This window comes from Lissotriton vulgaris, chromosome 7 (assembly GCF_964263255.1).
Source record: "Lissotriton vulgaris chromosome 7, aLisVul1.2, whole genome shotgun sequence".
NCBI classification, from domain to species: Eukaryota; Metazoa; Chordata; class Amphibia; order Caudata; family Salamandridae; genus Lissotriton; species Lissotriton vulgaris.
In genome coordinates this window covers 1,753,834,635-1,753,857,890 of record NC_141695.1, presented here as the reverse complement: position 1 = coordinate 1,753,857,890, position 23,256 = coordinate 1,753,834,635, and the positions used below count along the sequence as shown (strand labels likewise).

The following is a 23,256-nucleotide window of genomic DNA, read 5'->3' as shown; positions in this document are numbered from 1 at the left end:
GTCTTAGCCTCACTCCGCTTGGAAGATAGCTTGTGTCCTACACCTAGGGGTCTTAGCCTAACTCCTCTTGGAAGGCAGCGTGTGTCCTACACCTAGGGGTCTTAGCCTAACTCCTCTTGGAACACAGTGTGTGTCCTACACCTAGGGCTCTTAGCCTAACTCCTCTTGTAAGACAGTGTGTGTTCTACACCTAGGGCTCTTAGCCTAACTCCATTTTGAAAGACAGCATGTGTCCTACACCTAGGGCTCTTAGCCTAACTCCTCTTGGAAGATAGCGTGTGTCCTACACCTCGGGGTCTTAGCCTAACTCCTCTTGGAAGACAGCGTGTGTCCTACGCCTAGGGGTCTTAGCCTAACTCCTCTTGGAAGACAGCGTGTGTCCTACGCCTAGGGGTCTTAGCCTAACTCCTCTTGGAAGACAGCGTGTGTCCTACGCCTAGGGGTTTTAGCCTAACTCCTCTTGGAAGATAGCGTGTGTAGTATGCCTAGGAGTCAGGGCCCTAACTCTTCTTGGAGGGTAGCATGTCCTGCCACTAGGCGCCTCAGCGTATACTCCTCTTGGAAGACAGGGTGTGTGGTACACCTAGGGGTCCCATCTTTGTCCGTCTTGGCTTTAGCTCTACTTTGAGGATAGCGCTTGTCTTGTGCTAGGGCTCTTTGTGCTAGTTCGTTGTAATGTGGACTCATGGTGTTTTCCTTGAAATATTTTCGCTGGAATCGAGCTGCACTACTTGAAGTTTTGTTGGCAGCTCAAGCAGTTATTTTGAGGCCTGATGCTATTCACTTTTATAACCATTTCATTTTCTTGGCCTCCGTTCTCTGCATAGAGGTCAATGCGCTTCAAAAGCTTCCTCTCCTCTCAGTTCCGAGCCCTCTGGGGAGCAGGCCTTTCTGTTTATGTGGGAGTGTGATTAGATGACGCTGGCAGAGGCATGAGAGCTGCACGTGGCACTGGCATCTTGGATAAGGACCCCACAGTCCTTCCAATCATGTGAACCAGTGCAGGAAGCCTTCCTTTATATGCCTCCTGGCCGGAGGGAGGGGTCTTCCTGTGCCCCCCCCCGCTATACTAGGCATCGATGGGGGCCTTCATCCGACTTCACCCCCACTACCATCCTGGCCAAAGCATGGGGTATGCGCATGACCCCGCCACCCTGGCCAAAGAATGGGGTATGCACATGACCTACCCATCCTGGCCAAAGAGTGGGGGATGGACATGACCTACCCATCCTGGCCAAAGAATGGGGTATGCACATGACCTACCCATCCTGGCCAAAGAGTGGGGGATGCACATGACCTACCCATCCTGGCCAAAGAATGGGGTATGCACATGACCCCGCCATCCTGGCCAAAGAACGGGGTATGCACATGACCTACCCATCCTGGCCAAAGAATGGGGTATGCACATGACCTACCCATCCTGGCCAAAGAGTGGGGGATGCACATGACCTACCCATCCTGGCCAAAGAATGGGGTATGCACATGACCCCGCCATCCTGGCCAAAGAATGGGGTATGCACATGACCCCGCCATCCTGGCCAAAGAACGGGGTATGCACATGACCTACCCATCCTGGCCAAAGAATGGGGTATGCACATGACCCGCCATCCTTGTCAAAGAATGGGGTATGCACATGACCCCGCCATCCTGGCCAAAGAATGGGGTATGCACATGACCTACCCATCCTGGCCAAAGAATGGGGTATGCACATGACCCCGCCATCCTGGCCAAAGAACGGGGTATGCACATGACCCCGCCATCCTGGCCAAAGAATGGGGTATGCACATGACCTACCCATCCTGGCCAAAGAATGGGGTATGCACATGACCCGCCATCCTTGTCAAAGAATGGGGTATGCACATGACCCCGCCATCCTGGCCAAAGAATGGGGTATGCACATGACCTACCCATCCTGGCCAAAGAATGGGGTATGCACATGACCTACCCATCCTGGCCAAAGAATGGGGTATGCACATGACCCCGCCATTCTGGTCAAAGAATGGGGTATGCACATGACCCCGCCATCCTAGCCAAAGCATGGGGTATGCACATGACCCCACCATCCTGGCCAAAGAATGGGGTATGCACATGACCCCACCATCCTGGCCAAAGAATGGGGTATGCACATGACCCCGCCATCCTGGCCAAAGAATGGGGTATGCACATGACCCCACCATCCTGGCCAAAGAATGGGGTATGCACATTACCCCACCATCCTGGCCAAAGAGAATGGGGTATGCACATGACCCCGCCATTCTAGCCAAAGCATGGGGTATGCACATGACCCCGCCATCCTGGCCAAAGAATGGGGTATGCACATGACCCCGCCATTCTAGCCAAAGCATGGGGTATGCACAGGACCCCACCATCCTGGCCAAAGAATGGGGTATGCACATGACCCCACCATCCTGGCCAAAGAATGGGGTATGCACATGACCCCACCATCCTGGCCAAAGAATGGGGTATGCACATTACCCCACCATCCTGGCCAAAGAGAATGGGGTATGCACATGACCCCGCCATCCTAGCCAAAGCATGGGGTATGCATATGACCCCGCCATCCTAGCCAAAGCATGGGGTATGCACATGACCCCGCCATCCTAGCCAAAGCATGGGGTATGCACATGACCCCGCCATCCTAGCCAAAGCATGGGGTATGCACATGACCCCACCATCCTGGCCAAAGAATGGGGTATGCACATGACCCCACCATCCTGGCCAAAGAATGGGTTATGCACATGACCCCACCATCCTGGCCAAAGAATGGGGTATGCACATTACCCCACCATCCTGGCCAAAGAGAATGGGGTATGCACATGACCCCGCCATCCTAGCCAAAGCATGGGGTATGCACATGACCCCGCCATCCTAGCCAAAGCATGGGGTATGCACATGACCCCGCCATCCTAGCCAAAGAATGGGGTATGCATATGACCCCGCCATCCTAGCCAAAGCATGGGGTATGCACATGACCCGCCATCCTAGCCAAAGCATGGGGTATGCACATGACCCCGCCATCCTAGCCAAAGCATGGGGTATGCACATGACCCCACCATCCTGGCCAAAGAATGGGGTATGCACATGACCTCACCATCCTGGCCAAAGAATGGAGTATGCACATGACCCCGCCATCCTTGTAAAAGAATGGGGTATGCTCATGACCACGCCATCCTGGCCAAAGAATGGGATATGCACATGAACCCGCCATCCTGGCCAAAGAATGGGATATGCACATGACCTACCCATCCTGGCCAAAGAATGGGGTATGCACATGACCCCAGCCTTAGAAGGGTGTCTGCATGTGACCCCAGCCTAAGAAGGGGTCTGCACGTGCCCCAGCCTAAAAAGGGGGTTGGCACGTGACCCCAGCCTAAGAAGGGGGTCTGCACGTGACTCCAGCCCTAGAAGGGGTCTGCACGTGCCACAGCCTAAGAAGGGGGTCTGCACGTTACCCCAGCCTTAGAAGGGTGTCTGCACGTGACCCCGCCTAAGAAGGGGATCTGCACGTGATTCCAGCCCTAGAAGGGGGTCTGCACGTGCCCCAGCCTAAGAAGGGGGTCTGCACGTGACTCCAGCCTTAGAAGGGGGTCTGCACGTGACCCCGGCCTAAGACGGGGTTCTGCACGTGACCCCAGCCTAAGAAGGGGGTCTGAACGTGACTCCAGCCTTAGAAGATGGGTCTGCACGTGCCCCAGCCTCTGCACCTGACCCCAGCCTAAGAAGGGGGCCTGCACGTGACTGACCCCTCCCATCCTGTCAGTGAAAAGGGCCTGCACGTGACAGACCCCTCCCATCCTGGCAGTGAAGGGAGCCTGCACGTGACAGACCCCTCCCATCCTGTCAGTGAAGGGGGCCTGCACGGGACTGACCCCTCCCATCCTGTCAGTGAAGGGGGCCCACACGTGACTGACCCCTCCCATCCTGTCATTGAAGGGGGTCTGCACGTGACAGATCCCCTCCCATCCTGTCGGGGGCCCACACTTGACAGACCTCTCCCATCCTGTTGGGGGCCAGAACGTGACTGACCCCTCCCATCCTGTCAGCTTAGAGGCCTGCACCCTCCCATCCTGTCAGTGAAGGGGGCCTGCACGTGACTGACCCCTCCCATCCTGTCAGTGAAGGGGGCCTGCACGTGACTGACCCCTCCCATCCTGTCAGTGAAGGGGGCCTGCACGTGACTGACGCCTCCCATCCTGTTAGTGAATAGGGACTGCGCGTGAATGACCCCTCCCATCCTGTCAATAAAGGTGGTCTTGGGGCTTCAAGTGGGCAGAAAAACTGGGGGGTTTTTCAAAGGGGCGTGGTTAGCGTAATTAAGGCCGTGGTTTAAAAACACGTAAGGTAAAAATCTGTGCTTAGCATAGTGTGCCGCCCGACTTGTATTTAGCTGTTTCTGCCATTGCATCCAGGTAATATCATACCTACAACGAGGCAGGACTATTGGCTTTGTCAATGGCTGTTAGTTGCATAAGTTAAGCAGCAAGTATGGCTTGTATATAATATTGAAAAAGCTTCCACTTAAAGTCCCGGTGACACCACGACGATGTTGCTGCTCCTGAGTTTCAAAAAGAAACAAGCATTAGCATAGCCAATAGGTCTCGCCGTTGGGACCTTATAAGTGTTTAGCCATTCAACAGTTGATGCTGTTGCACCAATGATATTGTGCTGGATAACTAACACTTATAAGGTCCCAAAGGTGAGACCTATTGGCTATGCCTATGCTTGTTACCTTTAGTACTCTGATGAAAGCGTAATGTCTCAGTCTTTAAAATTGTGCAGTCTTGTCTCAAAGCGTCAAGAAACCTTTGGTGACATTGCGCTATATAAAAGCCTGTAAGATAACTTAACCTTCTGGATTTCCAGGCTTTGAATGTTACCGTTTTTTGTAGAACAAGTCACCTGGAAATACTAGGAAAAAACCTGGCCACTGTATTTTCAAACATTTTCGCATGCAACATTTTTCTGACAAGATAGCACTCACTTGTTTATGTTACATTTATTTCCACCTGGAATTAAAGAAGGCTGGATGAACAGAGTACATATGTCATTGTAGTAGCACCATATGAATGAATGCACCCAGTGTTATATCACTTCTAGATCCCGCCTGGAGCGTATCATGAATGCCATCGTAAGCAAGTAAGACTACCGTCATATTCGAAAGTGCATGAACGATTTGAACATGAACAGCAGTTGCTGCAAAGTCTATTTTTATGCTAAGGATTAACAAGGATCGACGAGGGCGCATTACTAGTTTGCTCATGGACCTATATTTTTGGGTCAACCTAACATTTCAAAAGCCTCAATCTCAGGAAAATATTGATATTGGGCATCTTAACGGCAAATGGCTCCTTTAGCAACCTGGGTGAGTCACAACCTTCACGTTTCCTGTACACAAGCATGGTAGTTTATCCAGCCCAAGTGTTTCTGGTTCATTTAGGTACTTGCAGTCCTGAATTTAGAATACAATAACTAAGACAACAGTCAGAATGCAAAAATAAACCGTGGACTAAGCATAGACTCAAAGAATGAGATTTCAGTCGGTAAGCCTGTTGAAGATTGAAAAATTATGTTACCATCATTTTGCAGGGGTCCACGTTATGTGTGTGTGCTTCTTGTGTGCACTGACACAATGTCTTGGCCATCTTGGAGTTAAGGAATATCAAGTATTTTGTGATAGGATTGAAGCAAGGCTACAAAAAAAATTACCAGAATACATACATTTACCCCAGCATGACTCGGACATGGACTGGAACTTTATCATAAACGCTCTCAACCTCATGATTCAGTTTGTTCACTGTAGTCGTTAGCAACGTGCAATCTTACCGTGTTAGGTCATATTACTGCCATTTGTAGCAGTGTGTATGATTTACACCAGAACGAGTTTCAGCGATGAAGGCAATGCCCAAATAAAATGTGTACCGTTCTCCTTACTACTGATACGCTACATCACAATGTTCTAAGCAAAAAAACCTGCACACAGCATAGAACACAGATTTCTCAATAGAGTATCAGCTGGCGCATTGAACCATAAGCGAACAAAGAGTTTAATTATTACAGAAAGTTGTATTTGGTTCCATCCTGGCATTTAATACAAGAAAGCAGCAATCGAAACCCCATAATGTCACACATTTTAAACCCCAAGGATGATTTTGAAAGTGAATTACAGTATTTTGATTCAAATATTTCCGTGCAAAAAATGTCATGCCACGGCCGCGAAAGTGAAAGTAATGGCCAGCGAGGAAGAGATAAGAAAGGCAGATGGCGGCTGTGCGCGTGCATGATAGCGTTCACGAAAGCTTTATACCAGAAAAAGCTTGTGGGTAGCACTTTGTTAACCCCCTTACTAAATGGCCAGCGAGGAAGAGATAAGAAAGGCAGATGGCGGCTGCGAACGTGCACGCACGGTTTATGGCAGGAAAAGCTTGTGGGTAGCACTTTGTTAACCCCCTTACTAAAAGTCGAGCAAGCAGCGCATGCGCTGCTCTAGGCACGACCTAAAAAGGAAATCGGAGAGAAAATGACTCTTTGAAGGATTTCCCAGCCCTACAAGGCTCACCTGGCGTGACGTCATGCTGTAGCTTCTCCACCCGTGAGAAGTGAGCAGTGGAGCAGGAGCACATGATGTGCCTGCGGTCACTGCAGTCCGCCTGTGCCAGGGCACAAAACAGAGCCCGATAGAGACCCGTTTCGAGGCCCCTTTAAAGCACTGCCGGTGTTCAGCACCCGGGAGACCTGGCCCACTTAAAGCCCTGGGTCGTCTGCATTTGACCCCTGCATCTACACCTAGGCAGGAGGTCCACTTGTGCTCAGAGAGCCTTGTAAAGGCCTGAGATGTGGCTCATGCTCCGAGGCACCCGCTGTGGTCCCTGGAGGGCTGGCACGGCCGGGCAGGCATGTTTTGCTCACCCTGTCTTGTTTACCACCACAATTATTCACTCGGGCCGGCTCTGGGGTAAGGGTGGCCCTGCCAGGGTGGTTTGAACTGACACTGCTGGTTTCAACAGGCATCTGTTGCATGTTGTTTTTGATGTTCACATCTGGTGCACGTGGGGTTCCAGGAATAAAGGGCCGTTCTCACCAGATCTTCGTCCCCAATCAGACGGTGGACCCCGCTGTGCCCATGACCTGAGCGTGTGGCACTGCCTGTGGCTGAGGGGTGTGTGGAGGTGGTCGGTGTGGGTCTCTTTCTGCCTCCATTAGGGAGTCTGGTGACTCTGTAGGGCTCGAAGGCTGCTCAGGAGCTGTCAGTGAGGAGCGGTGCCTCCTCTCTCATAGCTCCTCGAAGCCCCTTTTCATCTTCGAGTCACTGACTCGCCTCACTCTCCTGGCTCTGAAGGGTCTTTTCCAGGTGGAGGTGAACACAGGAAGAGCTCTCACCCTGGCCCCTCCCACGGGGTCAGGTCTGCCCCTAGCTCCTCCCTTGCTGCTAGAAGTCTGGCCCTAGCTCCAGGAGGCGCTGCTCACCTCTGCTCCTCCCCCTGGCTCTGCCTGTAGCGCCTCTGGTGAGGGTGGACACCTCTCTCTGCTCCAGGAGGAGCTGTGTGCCCCTGATCCACCCCCTGGAGGTCGGGCTCCCCCCGCAGGCTCAGCTCTGCCCCAGGCAGGCTCTGTGCTCATCAGCCCTGGGACGGCCCCGGGATGGGTGGGGTGGACCCTCCCCTCCAGGCCTCGGATCACGCCCCCTGTTGGCACGGGAGGGGCTGGCACCGCTCCTGCGAGCTGTGTTTATAACCTGCAGCCCGCCGGCCGGACTCGGACAGTGAAGCGGCGCATCCGAGGAGAGGCTGTGACCCTCGACACACGGCGGGCACCGGTCAGTACTGTGGGCATGGGGTGGGCACCCTGTGTGTGGCACCCGACGCCTTCTGTATGGGAGCTGCAGGCGTGTCTGCACGTGCGAGGCTGGAGGCTGTGTGTGTGGGCACTGTGATTCATGTGTATGTGATCATTGTTAAGTACTTACGTATGAGGACTGTTAGCAGAGGATTCTGTGTACAGTTGCGCATGTTTTTATTTATTTAGTGTATTTTTATAAAGCGCCGGGGACATTACCCGAAGGTGTCAGATGAATGTACACTAGAACCAGTTACGTTACAAGAGAAAAGTGTTACACAATAGAACATTACAAACATAAACAGGAGACAAAAAAGGTAGGGTGCACAACTACAATATCCAACACAGCAAGCAAGGGTGAGGAGTGTACAAGAATTTTTTTTTCAAATTTACATTGAGAGCGAACTTCCTGGCGGGGCCTGAGAAAGAAAGTATTAGTTCTGAAAGTGTCTTTGAAAGAGAAGAGTTTTGAGGTCGGCTTTGAGGAGCTGGGTAGAGGCGGTGGCACGGAGAAGTGGAGGGAGCGAGTCCAGATTCTCACCGCATTTCCGGAGGGATTGCGCCATCGATCTTGCCCTTTTGAAGGAGGGGGGCTCAAGCAGGAGCTCTTCCACATTGCGTGAAGGTCTTGAGCCTCCAGACAATTTAAATTCATTCGCCAAGTAACGAGGGGAGGAAGTGTGCAAGGCTTTGCGGGTGATGCAGGCGGTCTTGTAGATAGATCTTGCCTCTATGGGAAGCCATCGAAGAGAAGAAGACAGGATAGGAGTGATGTGGTCACTTCGTTTGGACCCCGAAATAAAGCAGGCTGCTGAGTGGCGGACGGATTTGAGAGGGGAGAGGTGGGACTTGGGTAGGCCAGTCAGAAGAGAATTGGTATAATCCACTCTAGAGAGAACCAGTGAATAGACCCAGGTTTTTAGGTCTTTCTCCGGGAAGAACCGACAAATCCCCCACAGAAGGCGCAGCTGGTAAAGTGCGTTCTTAGCAATGGAGTTGATGTGCGAGATTAGATTGATCCTATTGTCGAGTATGACACCAAGGGAGTTTGCGCTGTCGAAAATGATGGGTTTACTGTTGAGTAAGTTCAGCTGATCCATCCACGATTGAACAGGAGGCGGGGAGAGAGAGAGGTAGATAGGAGAAGGAATTCAGTTTTGGCTGGATTTAGAATGAGTCGGTGAGCTGATATCCAGTTGTGAATAGAGTTGAGTAGTGAGATATCGTGTGCGGAAGACACCTTGAAGTAGATGTGAGTGTCGTCTCCATAGAGATGGTAATGGATCCCAGATTTACTTAGGAGGTTCCCTAATGGTTCCAGGTAGAGATTAAACAAAGCGGGTGCAGGGATAGAGCCTTGAGGGACGCCTTGAACTACTGCCAGTGGAGACGAAAGACTGTCCGCTATCTTGATCATTTGGGATCTGTCCGAGAGGAAAGAGGCAAACCATTTAAGCACTGTGCCATCCAAGCCCATTCTCTGTTGACGAGTGTTAAGGAGAGTGTTGTGATTAACAGTGTCAAAGGCTGAAGAGAGGTCAAGAAGAATCAGAAGGCACGGTTCCCCAGAGTCGAGTATGTACAGCGCATCATCGATGACTTGCAGCAGGGCTGTTTCAGTGCTGCACTTTTAAAATGTCAAGGAGATTATTGTCCATAATATGTAGGGAAAGTTGTTTCGCAACACAGTTTTCTGTGATTTTGGAAAGAAAAGGGAGGTTGGTGATGGGGTAGAAGTTGTTGAGGTTGTTCTCATCAGCTGAGGTTTTTTTTTTAGAAGAGGGGTAACATGTCCTGTTTTGAGGGCAACAGGAAGGGAGCCTTGACTGAGAAAGAGATTAACTAGCCTGCTCCGGTAAGAGAGAGAATGGGTGTAGAAATCGATGGCAATGACACTAGGGATGGGGTCAGAAGAATGGTTGGAGGGTTTGGTTTCAAGGATGCTTTTGAGGAGGTCATCTTCCGAGATGACGTCAAAGTTCTGCCAGGTGACTAAGGATTTTCGCTCCTCAAGGGGGGTGGGGTAGGTGACCTGATCCACTAGTGCTTTGACCTTTTCATCAAAGAATATAGCAAATTCTGCTGCTTTCTTTGTGGAATCCTCAGGCTTAATGGTTAGGGGAGATCACTTTGGGTTTTTGATGAAGTCCAAAAAGTTTTTTGGGTCTTTTTTTTGGCTGAGTCAAGGAGGGATCTGAAATGTGATGCTTTTTCATGGAAGATGTGGTTGTGGTATTTGGATCTTGCTGAACGCAAAAGAGACAGATTGGAGGTGGATGGAGAATGTATCCAATGGTTCTCCAAGATTGTAAGGTTCTTCCTTTCATCATAGAGAGCTTTATTGATCCATGGTGCTGAGGGGGTGGACCTTTTCCTTTTGCTTTGGAGTGGAGCGACATTATCGATTTCGACTGCAAGGGCCGAGAGGCAATGGGAGGGGAGATCGTTGACATCCATGTTAGGGTCTAGCCTAGGAAGTGAGCGCATAGCTGAATCACATTGAGTGTCAAAATCAATGTTTTTAGTGTTGCGGAACCAGATAGTAGCTCTTAAAGGTTGGCCAAGAGTTATAACGTGCAATAGGTGAAAATGGAAGGGAATAAGGAAGTGGTCTGACCAGTCTACATGGATGAGGGGAGCAATAGTGAGCAGGTCTGCTTTGGATATTACAAGGTCCAGAATTGAGCCCTTGGAGTGTGTAATTTCCAAGCAATGTAAAAAGAGATCATTGGCTGAGAGAAAGGTGGCAAGCTTGTTGGCAGCCGAGTCTTCCAAAGAGCCCCAGTGGAGATTAAAATCACCCAAAAAGATCTGTCTGTCACTTTGAAAAAATTGGTCACTGAATAAGTCTGTGAGTTTCTCCTCCAAAAAGGAAGAGCAGTTATCGAGCAGGTGGTAAATGGCATGGAATCTGAAGGGTGAGCCGTGATGTACTTGAAGTTCTAGGGATAGGCATTCGAATGTATGGAAGGAGGTGGTAGCAAAGGCTTTAATTTGAAGGAAGTTTCTGAAGATGATAGCGACACCGCTCCCAATTTGGCATTGAGCACCGCTTTTCTATGGACTCTGAGCTTCATGAGTCCCTGTGTCAGTACACAGCACTTCTGGGCAGTGTGTGAGACTACTGGTGCCTGCGTATGTAGACACTGGCCACTACCTGTATGTAGGCGCTGGGCATCATGTGTATCTGGATCCTGTATTAGTCAGTGCTTTAAATGGAAGAAAATAAGTGCCTGTACTCACCAAATTGAGATGTGGATTAGAGGGTGGAGCTTGGGGTGGGGCTAGGGGGACAGAGCTATGGGCAGTGCATCGGGATCTGGCCAGGGGAACCATTCAAGCATTCATGCACGCTGACAGGGTATTCAGTACATGTATTTTAGAAATGCGTACATTAGTTGTTGCCCTCTTTACTAAACCTTGATCCCACATGCTGTTCTACAGCATCACTATCCCCACCTTCATCCGCAGTCTAGTTGAAAACCATTGCTGCTGTAGTCTGCTATGCCAGCAGGAAGCTGCCACTTCGGTTTCCGGAGAGTCAGTGTTAGACGGGGACCGGGAGGGTCGGCCGAGGACAAGGGGAGAGGCCTCCGGTGAGGGCCGTCTCCAGCGATCGTACAGACAAGTAACTTCCCCCCCACAGATGGACACCACACAAGGATAAGGTTAACGTTCTTTATAGGCAATTCTTGAAGTACGGTGATACGATACAATGGAGCAGGACACGAGGGTCCTCTTAATTCTAGTCTCTTGACAGGGAAAGGGGTAGCGGGACAGTCTTTGTTACCAATCTGGTACTGCGATGCGATGATGGTAGCTCACAATCCTCGAGCTCGGCGTTCGAGAGGGACGGGCCGCGGCAGCGCCAGCAGGTCCCGAGGTGGTCGTAGATAGGAACGGGCCGCGGCAGCGCCAGCAGGTCCCGACGAGGACGAAGGTTGCAAGAAGGCCGCGGCAGCGCCAGCAGGTCCAACGAGGATGAAGGTTGCAGAAGGCTGCGGCAGCGCCAGCAGGCAGGACGACAGTTCACAAGGCAGGGCTGCGGCAGCGCCAGCAGTCCGTCAAGGATGAGTTCTTCACGGTGTCTCTCGACTCCAAGATACAACTGCCTTCCTGCTCTGGAGCTGCCCCAGTTATAGGTCTGGCGCCCTTTGATGTCCGGACCCTCGCACTTGGAGGTCGGGAGGTCCGGGATGAGGGAGTCCAGACACCCAGCAGGGGGGTGGAGCCAGCGCCCGGGGAGGCTGGGGGCGATCGGCACCTGGCGGGGGAGAGCCATCGACACTCCTTTCTCCCATTGACCTGCCAAGTGGTCCGTTCACCTCCTGGGTGGATGGTGGTGCCGGGATGTCGGGGCCTGGCCAGGCCCAGGGTTAGGGTCGAGCTGAGGCCACGCGGCCTCGTGGTGCAGTGTCCAAGATGGCGGCCGGGCCGGGCAATGGAGCTGACATTGGCCCGGGCCAGTGATACAGAGATGTCAGGAAGCAGGAGTCCCGTAGGGGACGGTTTGCGGGTTGCTTCTGTGGGTAGCACCTGGAGAGCCGGCGTCCGGGCCCTGTCATGCGGGGAGGGAGCAAGCCCTTCATGTGGCCTGTCCAACATGCGTCCCCCCCAGCTGAAGGCGGGGAGAGTCACCCATCCTCTTGGGGACTTTCCTCGTCGAGGCGGAAAAAGCGTGACAGGCCATCCGCGTTGGCGTGATCCTGGCCAGGTCGGTGCTCCACAGTGAAGTCCATCCCCTGCAGGGAGATGGACCATCGCAATAGTTTGGGATTTTCCCCCCGCATCTGCATTAGCCATTGCAGGGGGCGATGATCTGTTTGCACCCGAAAGTGGGTACCGAAGAGGTAGGGCCGGAGCTTCTTGAGGGCCCATACTACTGCGAAGGCCTCCCTCTCGATGGTGCTCCAGCGCTGTTCTCGGGCCAGTAGGCGTCTGCTGATGAAGGCCACTGGTTGGTCAAGTCCATCGAGGTTCAGCTGGGAGAGGACGGCCCCGATGCCATGGTCAGAGGCATCAGTCTGGACGATGAACTCCCGGCTGTAGTCGGGAGCCTGGAGCACAGGGGCGGTGCACATGGCGGCCTTCAGCTTCTCGAAGGCCGCTTGACAGTCTGGAGTCCAGTTGACCATTTTTGGGTGTTTCTTTGATGTGAGCTCTGTGAGGGGCCCCACAATGCTGCCATAGTCCTTCACAAACCGCCGGTAGTGTCCGGTGAGCCCCAAGAAGGCTCTCGGACCTCGGTTTGCGTTACGGGGGGCTGCCAGGACTGGATGGCAGCGATCTTGAGCTGAAGGGGGGCCACCAGACCGCTTCCCACTTGGTGTCCGAGGTAGGTCACGGATCCTTGGCCAATTTGGCACTTGCTGGCCTTGATTGTGAGGCCGGCCTGTTGGAGGGCCTGCAGGACCTCTCGGAGGTGGCGGAGGTGGTCTGACCAGTGGCGGCTGTACACAGCAATATCGTCCAGGTAGGCGGCGCTGAACTCTTCGAGGCCCGCCAATACCTGGTTCACAAGTCGTTGAAAAGTGGCTGGAGCGGTTTTCATGCCGAATGGCATCACTTTGAAATGGTAGTGGCCATCCGGGGTGGAGAAAGCGGATCGTTCTTGGGCCCTGGGGGTGAGGCCGATCTGCCAGTAGCCCGCTGTCAGGTCGAAGATGCTGAGGTAGCGGGCAGCCCCCATGCGGTCGATCAGTTCATCTGCTCGGGGAATGGGGTGAGCGTCGGTTCGGGTGACAACGTTCAGGCCCCGATAGTCGACGCAGAATCGGAGCTCAGGGGTGGTGCAGCAGCTTTGGGGACCAGCACGACTGGGCTGGCCCAGGGGCTGTCCGAGGGCTCGATGACTCAGAGTGTGAGCATTTTTGACACTTCTTCTTGGATGCAGGCACGTACCCGATCTGGTACGTGGTACGCCTGATGTCTGATAGGGGGACTGTCCCCAGTGTCCACGTCGTGCAAGCACCAGGGGGTGACCCCTGGGGTGAGGGAAAATAGGGTCGCAAATTGCAGCAGGAGGGCCCGACAGTCTTGGCGCTGCTCCGGGGTTAGGGCATCTGAGAGTCTGACCCCGTCTACTGAACCATCTTTCTCCCGGGTCCTCAGTAGGTCAGGGAGGGGCTCGGAGTCTTCTTCCGCTCCACTGTCTGTAGCCATCAGTAGGCTGAGCTCCGAGCGTACAAAGTGGGGTTTGAGTCTGTTGGCGTGGAGGACCCGGAGGGGGTTCAGGGGAGATTCCATGTCGATGAGATAGGTGACGGGGCTCTTGCGCTCGACCACCTTGAAGGGCCCTGTCCACTTGTCCTGCAAGGCACAAGGTTCGGTGGGGGACATCACCCATACTTGCTGGCCAGGTTCGAACTCTATGGAGGAGGCATTCTGATCGTACCATTTCTTCATGTCCTCCTGACTGGCCTCAAGATTGGCTGTGGCGATCTCTCTGAATCGTCTGGTCTGATTGCGTAGGGTCAGGAGGTACTTGTAGACGTCTGGAGGGGTTTTCAGGGGGGCCATCTCCCAACCTTCTTTGACTAGGCTGAGGGGCCCTCGAACAGGGTGTCCGTACAAGAGTTCGAAGGGGCTGAAGCCGAGGGACTTCTGGGGGACTTCACGGTAGGCGAAGAGGAGGCACGGGAGTAGCACATCCCACTGGCGGCGGAGGGGCTCTTCCAACCCCATAATCATTCCCTTGAGTGTGCGGTTGAACCGCTCAACCAGTCCGTTTCCTTGAGGGTGATAGGGGGTTGTGAATCGGTAGGTGACCCCGCACTGCTGCCAGAGGGATTTCATATATTTTGAAATAAAGTTTGTGCCCCTGTCGCTGACGACTTCCCGGGGGAAGCCCACCCGGGAGAAGATCCCCATTAAGGCTCGGCCGACCACCGGTGCTGTTACAGTTCGAAGGGGAACAGCCTCGGGATAGCGGGTGGCGTGGTCCACCAGTACCAGGATGAATCGATGCCCTTGTGCTGTTCGGGGGTCCAGGGGCCCCACAATGTCTATTCCCACCTTTTCGAACGGCGTGGTAACAACCGGGAATGGTTGCAGGGGTGCCTTGAGTTTGCGGCCGCTCTTCCCGCTGGCCTGGCAAGTGGGGCAGGACCGGCAGTGGTTGAGGACGTCATTTCTCATTTTTGGCCAGTAAAAGTGGGTCACCAGGCGGTTGTAGGTTTTGTCCTGTCCCAAGTGTCCAGCCAGGGGGACATCGTGGGCCAAATTCAACAGGAAGTCTCTAAAGCGGAGGGGCACCACCAACACTCGATTAGCCCCCAACTCCGCGATTCTTTGTTCGCTGTACAACAGGTCATTGTCCCAATAGATCCAGTGGGCCCCGGCGGTATCTCCCGCGCTCTGGGCGAGGGCTTGCTGTCGTAGTCCCTCGAGGGAGGGACAGGTCTTTTGCTCTTGACGGAATTGTTCCTGGGTGGGTCCCCCTTCTTGACGCCACTGACCCAGGTCTGGAAGGTCCTGGGGCTGAGCGAGCCTTTCTTGGGTTTGTTCCGGGGGGTCGGTATGGTCGGCGTCCCCCACTGGAGCGATCGGGGGAAGAGGTGCTGGCCATTCGGGTTCTTCAGGTCGGGGGATGGCGCGGGCGGCCATGGACCGGGTGGTTACGCACGCCCAGTCCGGGAGGCCCAACATCCCCAGGTGCTCTCTTCTTTCCACGGCGGCCCACGGGGAACTCTTGAGATCGTTCCCCAGGAGACAGTCCACGGGGGCATCCTCGCGGACCGTCACCTTCAACATGCCGGATACTCCTCCCCATTCGAATGGGACGCAGGCCATCCGACACAGGCTCTCAGAATTGTCGGCTGAACGGACGGGGCAGAGAACGTTCGGAAGGATTTGTTCCGGGGTCACCAGGTGACAGCGGACGGCCGTCACACTGGCCCCCGTGTCACGTAGGGCTTCAGCCTTGCGCCCATTTATGTTCACCCACTGACTGTATTTTCTGGTGTTGGCGGGTAGGGGAGCCCGCGGAATCATGTCTCTTCCCCCTAGGCACGCCAGGACCATGGGGGCCGGTTCCCACTCTGGTTGCTCCTGTTCGTATTCTTCATGCTCTTCGGAGACTTGCTCTTCTCCTAGGGCGGCGGCAGCTACCTGGCGGGGCCCCGGAGTCTGGTTCTTTGGGCAGTTCGGGTCATTGGCGTAGTGGCCGACTCGCTGGCATCGGTGACAAGTGACATTGGCTCGGAATCCCGGGCGCATCGGGGGGTTGCCCCGGCCGGCCGGGGGCGGGGTGCTGGTAGCGGGAGCGGCCGGGACGGCGTCTTTCCCCCGGCCCTGGCCTTCTCCTCCTCCTCGGGGACGGTGATGACCTTGGTTGTTCCTGTTCTGTTCGTTCGGCCCACCCCGGCCCACTCGGGTGCTCTCCCATCGGTCAGCCTCGGCGGCGAGCTGCCGTGGATCAGTCAATTTACTGTCGAGGAGGTGCTGCCTGAGCTCGACGAAGCAGTTGTTGGAGAGGTGCTCCCACACCATGAGGTTAAAAAGTTGCTCGTAGGTCGTTACGCGGCTCCCCTTGATCCATCCCTCGAAGGCTCGGCTGAAATAGTTCACATATTCCACCCAAGTTGTACCCGGGATTCGGGTGCAGTCGCGGAACCTCTGGCGGTACATATCGAGTGAGGAGGGCGGCCTTCATGTGGTCATAGGACGTCATTTGATGGTCCGGGAGCTGTAACAGGGCATCGCGGCCTTCATTGACGAACCTCCCCCATAGACCGGCTCCCCAGTCACTTCGATCGATCCGGTGGGAGGTTATGGCGATCTCGTAGGCCTTGAACCACTGTTGTATGTCGTTGTTTCGGAAATACTCTCGGACGACATCTTTGGGGATGTGGACCTTTGGTTCTGTAGCTCCTGGGGTGCGCAGTTGCTCGGGGTGCCCCCAGGTCTTTGTTTTGTTTCCGTAGGTTCTATCTCTGCCAGTTTGCGCTCGTGTTCGTATGCCAGTTTTTTTTCTTCGAGCTCTCTTTGTCTTTGCTTTTCTTCCCGCTCTTCTCGGAGCCGTAAGTGTTCTAGGTTCATTTTTTGTTCCGCTAGTTTTAGTTCTCCGTCCAACTTGAGCCGTGCCAACTCTAATTCGTGCAGTCTGCTTTTTTCTCGCTCTTGGATCTCTTCCCGGGAGAGACCCGCTCTCCTTTCTTCGGACGGAGCGGTGCTCGTCTCCGTTGCTTCGATGTTTTGGTCCCGGGGACCGGCGGCATTTGCTTCTGCCCACGATTCTAGGGCGTGTTTAAAGTCATCTTTTGTGCTCAGACCGGTGGTAGCAATGCCCAGTTCCATACAAAATTGTTTTAATTCTCGATGGCTGTACTCCTCCAGTTTTTCCATTTGGAATTTCTCTGTAGATCCGCTCTCTTTGGTCGACATTGTGGTTTAGTCGTGGGGTGAGTTGCTTTCTGTACGATTACGCGTTGGTTCGGATCGCGCCGCTGGCCACCAATGTTAGACGGGGACCGGGAGGGTCGGCCGAGGACAAGGGGAGAGGCCTCCGGTGAGGGCCGTCTCCAGCGATCGTACAGACAAGTAACTTCCCCCCCCACAGATGGACACCACACAAGGACAAGGTTAACGTTCTTTATAGGCAATTCTTGAAGTACGGTGATACGATACAATGGAGCAGGACACGAGGGTCCTCTTAATTCTAGTCTCTTGACAGGGAAAGGGGTAGCGGGACAGTCTTTGTTACCAATCTGGTACTGCGATGCGATGATGGTAGCTCACAATCCTTGAGCTCGGCGTTCGAGAGGGACGGGCCGCGGCAGCGCCAGCAGGTCCCGAGGTGGTCGTAGATAGGAACGGGCCGCGGCAGCGCCAGCGCCAGCAGGTCCAACGAGGATGAAGGCTGCGGCAGCGCCAGCAGTCCGTCAAGGATGAGTTCTTCACGGTGTCTCTCGACTCCAAGATACAACTGCCTTCCTGCTCTGGAGCTGCCCCAGTTATAGGTCTGGCGCCCTTTGATGTCCGGACCCTCGCTCTTGGAGGTCGGGAGGTCCGGGATGAGGGAGTCCAGACACCCAGCAGGGGGGTGGAGCCAGCGCCCGGGGAGGCTGGGGGCGATCGGCACCTGGCGGGGGAGAGCCATCGACACTCCTTTCTCCCATTGACCTGCCAAGTGGTCCGTTCACCTCCTGGGTGGATGGTGGTGCCGGGATGTCGGGGCCTGGCCAGGCCCAGGGTTAGGGTCGAGCTGAGGCCACGCGGCCTCGTGGTGCAGTGTCCAAGATGGCGGCCGGGCCGGGCAATGGAGCTGACAGTGGCCCGGGCCAGTGATACAGAGATGTCCGGGAGCAGGAGTCCCGTAGGGGACGGTTTGCGGGTTGCTTCTGTGGGTAGCACCTGGAGAGCCGGCGTCCGGGCCCTGTCATGCGGGGAGGGAGCGAGCCCTTCATGTGGCCTGTCCAACAGTCAGGAGATATGCCTCATAGCAGGCCCTGCTCTCACCCCTACAGTGCTATGGACTACAAAGAGCCTGAGTGGAGACGGCGTAAGGCATCACAGTGTGGGTCTGTCCCCTCCCAAAATTCCTGCCAACTCTGAATGAATGCCTACGGGCCGCGGTTTAATTAGCACATTGAAACGGAGATTAGCACTTGATCAGAGTGATTCAAGAAAACAGACCCTCTCGTTGTCAGCTGTGTTGCGCTATTTTGTAAATGGCAATTTCACTGAGCTTGGCTTACATCCCCGTGAGTACCAGTACTCTCTTTGGACAAAGGAAAGTTCCGGTACTCAAGCGCCGAAAATTTAGAAGTGCCAGTACTCAGTACCAGTGAGTACCGGCCTATTTAAAGCACTGGTGTTAGAACGAGGTAAGTGTGTATCTGGGTCCTGTGTTAGGACAGGGTACGTGTGTATCTGGGTCCTGTGTTAGTAGGGGGTACGTGTGTATCTGGGTCCTGTGTTAGGACAGGGTACGTGTGTATCTGGATCCTGTGTTAGTACAGGGTACGTGTGCATCTGGGTCCTGTGTTAGTAGGGGGTACATGTGTTAGAAATGGGATTGCCAATTCTACAGGGGGTAGCATGAAGCAGAGCGGGCAGGCCAAGCTCCTGAGGACATGTGTGAAGCATCCATGCACTACCCACAGACGACACAACAGGCACACTACAAAAGAGACACAACACCACTTCTGGTTGGAAATAGAATACGTTTTGTATTGTCTCCAAACTGCAAAGGTAAAACACAGTAAAGCACAGTAATCACGATAGGGCACCTACGGGCACCAGGGCAATGGATGCCAGGGGGATTATTTACAAGGAAAATGGGAAAAAGAATAAAAGATAAGTAAGACAGTTAGTTTCCAGCTGAACTAAAAAGAACATTAGCAAATGAATGAAACATAGGGTCAATATCACAGGGCCAACACAGGTATTAATCCTTAGCATCACCTGGGTAGAAGGCTGTAGCGTGCAATAAAACATTAGGCATAACAGCACAACAGGACTTGCATTAGCACCTCCTGGAAAAAGAACCTCACGCACCTAGCATCAACACCTGGCATAGGGCGGAGCAGGCCTAAATCATGGGGCATGAAACACCGTTAGCAAGATATTCCGCATACCATAAACATTAGGCGCAAGAGCATCACTTTAGCATGGCATTTGCATAGGCAACAACGTTAGCGGCAGGCGCAGGGCTTCCCTGTCTCCACCTGGGATCCCCGTGGGCAGTAATACCTTCCGGGTCGCGGGGACTTCACCGCGGAGGGGGCAGGCACCGACAATGTGCCTCGAGGCCCCCCTTCCGCCCTCACCATACAGCTGCGGACACTGCTACAGAAGCGGAGGCAGGGTAGGCTCCTGCTCTCCGCGCGGCCGTCTCGCTGCTTCCCCAGGGCTGCGGGCACTTCGGGGACTCCGGGCCAGCTGGCAGGTGGCACACTCTGCGAGGCTCACCCTGCCACCCGGGGCCCTGCGAGGCGCTCACCGGACCTTTCTCCTCCACGGAAGCGGGGTAGGCTCCCATCCTCTGGTCGTCTCTCGGCTACCTCCTGCCCCCGCCCCTGCAGGGCGGAACTTTCGGGCAGTGTAGCAGTCGGCGCTAATCACGGCGCTGCTTCTTCAATCCCGGCCGGACCGCGGTGACGCTCCGCGGGGTCCCAGCCGGGCTGCCTGACTTCCGAATCGTGGACTCGCTTTGGGCCGCTGCTGTGATTCTGAGGCTTGAATGAGGGGTAGGCTCCTTCCCACGTCACGGCGCCACTGCGAGGTAGGCACCCGCTGGTCTCGGAAGGAAGGCGGGACGCGACTCACTCCTGCACGCACATCAGGCGGCGGGGGTGATTCCTCCTTCGGCAGCACTCGAGCCGCGGCGGTAAGTGGGGGAGCAGAGTTCCTGATACGGGCAAACGCGGGGTGGGCACCTGCGTCGAGGCGCTAGAACGCGGGGTAGGCACACGCCATCTTAATAAGGCTCAAAGCGCGCCAAAATGCGGGGTAGGCTCCTGCAGCGCTTCCTAGGCAATCAGCTCCTTTTTGGGCCACACAGCGCTTCCAAGGGGCACAGCGCTTTAGGATTGTGGCGCTTAGTGGGGCAGACAGCTTCTCAAGCCCCAGCGCTTAGCAGGTACACACAGCAGGGCAGTATAGCGCTCAGCAGGTAACAGTTCCTTTGTGGGACACACGGCATTCAGCAGACACAGCGCAAGGGGGGGGGGCGGACAGTCCCAGCACCAAGCCCCAGGGTAACACTCCTCACCTCCTGCCGGGGGAGTCCAAGTTGCTCCTTCCCTTCTAGGCGCTTCTTTGCGCAGCGCTTGCATGGCGCAATGTCCCGGCAGCTTCAAGGACCTAGGGGGGCCCTCCTTCTTCTAGTGCCCTGGGGACAGAGCAGTAGGCATTACTGGGCCAGGTCAGCAGGTAGTGGGGGCATCATCAAAACAGGGTGGAAGGCTTTCACCATCCCCACTGCAGCGTGGCCCTCCTCCTACACGGCAGCCTGAACTCCTGAAGTGGGCCTGCGGTGTATGTGGACTGTGTGTGCCTGTACTGAGCCCCCAATGTATATGGAGACTGTTTCAGTTCAGGCCCCCTGTGAAGGCGGACATTGTGTGTCAGTACAGGACCCCCGCGGTGCCTGGTGTCGGTGTGTGTTGATACCCCGTGCTGCCAGTGCTCTGTGACTGCGCACATAAGAAACAGCCTTGCGTTTGCACAAGCTTATTTCTGAGGTTCATTTTCACTTTTCATCGTGCAAGAGGACGAGTCACGGACTTGCACGGACCTCTTCACCCCATACCACCTATGCCAGGTTTACTCTCGCATTTTCCCCATCGCCTTCAGAATATTTAATGATCGCACGCATTTTGTTCTGTCATCACCTCTTATTAGTTTACTCTATTTCTCTATTGAGAAAATCGCACTATGTCTGTCCGCTCTCTAGAGAGCTCTTGTGTTTATGGGGTCGCAGATGTGCACTGCTCTCAGCACCCTGTATCCGATCCCTGCTCTCAGCTCCCTGTATCCCAGCCCCGCTCTCATCTCCCTGTATCCCAGCCCTGCTCCCAGTTCCCTGTATCCCAGCCCTGCCCTACTCTCACTCCCTGTATCCCAGCCCTGCACTGCTCTCAGCTCCCTGTATCCCAGCCCTGCTCTCAGCTCCCTGTATCCCAGCCCCGCACTGCTCTCAGCTCTCTGTATCCCAGCCCGCACTGCTCTCAGCTCCCTGTATCCCAGCCCTGCCCTGCACTCAGCTCCCTGCTCTCTGTATCCTAGCCCTGCACTGCTCTCAGCTCCCTGTATCAGAGCCCTGCACTCAGCTCCCTGTATCCTAGCATGCACTGCTCTCAGCTCCCTGTATCCCTGCACTGCTCTCAGCTCCTGTATCCCAGCCCTGCACTGCTCTCAGCACCCTGTATCCGATCCCCGCTCTCATCTCCCTGTATCCCAGCCCTGCTCCCAGTTCCCTGTATCCCAGCCCTGCCCTACTCTCACTCCCTGTATCCCAGCCCTGCACTGCTCTCAGCTCCCTGTATCCCAGCCCTGCTCTCAGCTCCCTGTATCCCAGCCCTGCCCTGCACTCAGCTCCCTGTATCCCAGACCTGCACTGCTCTCAGCGCTCTATATCCTAGCCCTGCACTGCTCTCAGCTCCCTGTATCAGAGCCCTGCACTCAGCTCCCTGTATCCTAGCATGCACTGCTCTCAGCTCCCTGTATCCCTGCCCTGCACTCAGCTCCTGTATCCCAGCCCTGCACTGCTCTCAGCTCTCTGTATCCCAGCCCTGTACTGCTCTCAGCTCTCTGTATCCTAGCCCTGCACTCAGCTCCCTGTATCCAAGCCCTGCACTGCTCTCAGCTCCCTGTATCCCAACCATGCACTGCTCTCAGCTCCCTGTGTCCTAGCCCTGCACTGCACTTAGCTCCCTGTGTCCTCGCCCTGCACTGCTCTCCGCTTCCTGTATCCCAGCCCTGTTCTGCTCTCAGCTCCCTGTATCCCAGCCCTGCACTGCTCTCAGCTCCCTGTATCCCAGCCATGCACTGTTCTCAGCTCCCTGTGTCCTAGCCCTGCACTGCTCTTAGCTCCCTGTGTCCTAGCCCTGCACTGCTCTCAGCTCCCTGTATCCCAGCCCTGTCTGCTCTCAGCTCCCTGTATCCCAGCCCTGTTCTGCTCTCAGCTCCCTGTATCCCAGCCCTGTTCTGCTCTCAGCTCCCTGTGTCCCAGTTCTGCGCTGCTCTCAGCTCCCTGTATCCCAGCCCTGCACTGCTCTCAGCTCCCTGTATCCCAGCAATGCACTGCTCTCAGCTCCCTGTATCCCAGCCCTGCAATGCTCTCAGCTCTCTGTATCATAGCCCTGCACTCAGCTCCCTGTATCCCAGCCGTGCACTGCTCTAAGCTTCCTGTATCCCAGCCCTACACTGCTCTCAGCTCTCTGTATCCTAGCCCTGCACTCAGCTCCCTGTATCCTAGCCAATCACTACTCTCAGCTCCATGTATCCCAGCCCTGCACTGCTCTCAGCTCTCTGTATCCTAGCCCTGCTCTCAGCTCCCTGTGTCCCAGCCCTGCACTGCTCTCAGCTCCCTGTATCCTAGCCCTGCACTCAGCTCCCTGTATCCTAGCCTCCAGTGAGCTCTCTGTATCCCAGCATAGCCCTGCACCGCCCTCAGATCCCTCTATCTTAGCCCTGCTCTCAGCTCCCTGTATCCTAGCCCTGCACTGCTCTCAGCTCCCTATATCCCAGCCCTGCACTCAGCTCCCTGTATCCTAGCCCTGCACTGCTCTCAGCTTCCTGTATCCCAGCCCTGCACTGCTCACAGCTCCCTGTATCCTAGCCCTGCACTGCTCTCAGCTCCCTGTATCCCACCCTGCACTGCTCTCAGCTCCCTGTGTCCCAGTCCTGCACTGCTCACAGCCCCCTGTATCCTAGCCCCGCACTACTCTCAGCTCCCTGTATCCCACCCTGCACTGG

At 54.9% G+C, this 23,256-nt stretch overlaps 1 protein-coding gene across 6 annotated transcripts in view; it reads left to right on the top strand.

Moving 5' to 3' along the window:
- LIPE (lipase E, hormone sensitive type) overlaps positions 1 to 23,256 on the top strand; it is a 300,019-nt gene that overhangs the window by 127,110 nt on the left and 149,653 nt on the right. Inside the window, exon 1 of one of the 6 annotated variants that reach the window (XM_086933061.1) lies at positions 7,642 to 7,813. The exons of 2 other annotated variants lie outside the window; for them this stretch is intronic. The gene's annotated coding sequence lies outside the window, so the exon portion shown is untranslated. Of the gene's footprint in view, positions 1 to 7,641; positions 7,814 to 23,256 lie in introns of those variants that run through there. 3 more of the 6 variants (XM_086933063.1, XM_086933062.1, XM_086933064.1) reach the window with 3 other exon arrangements.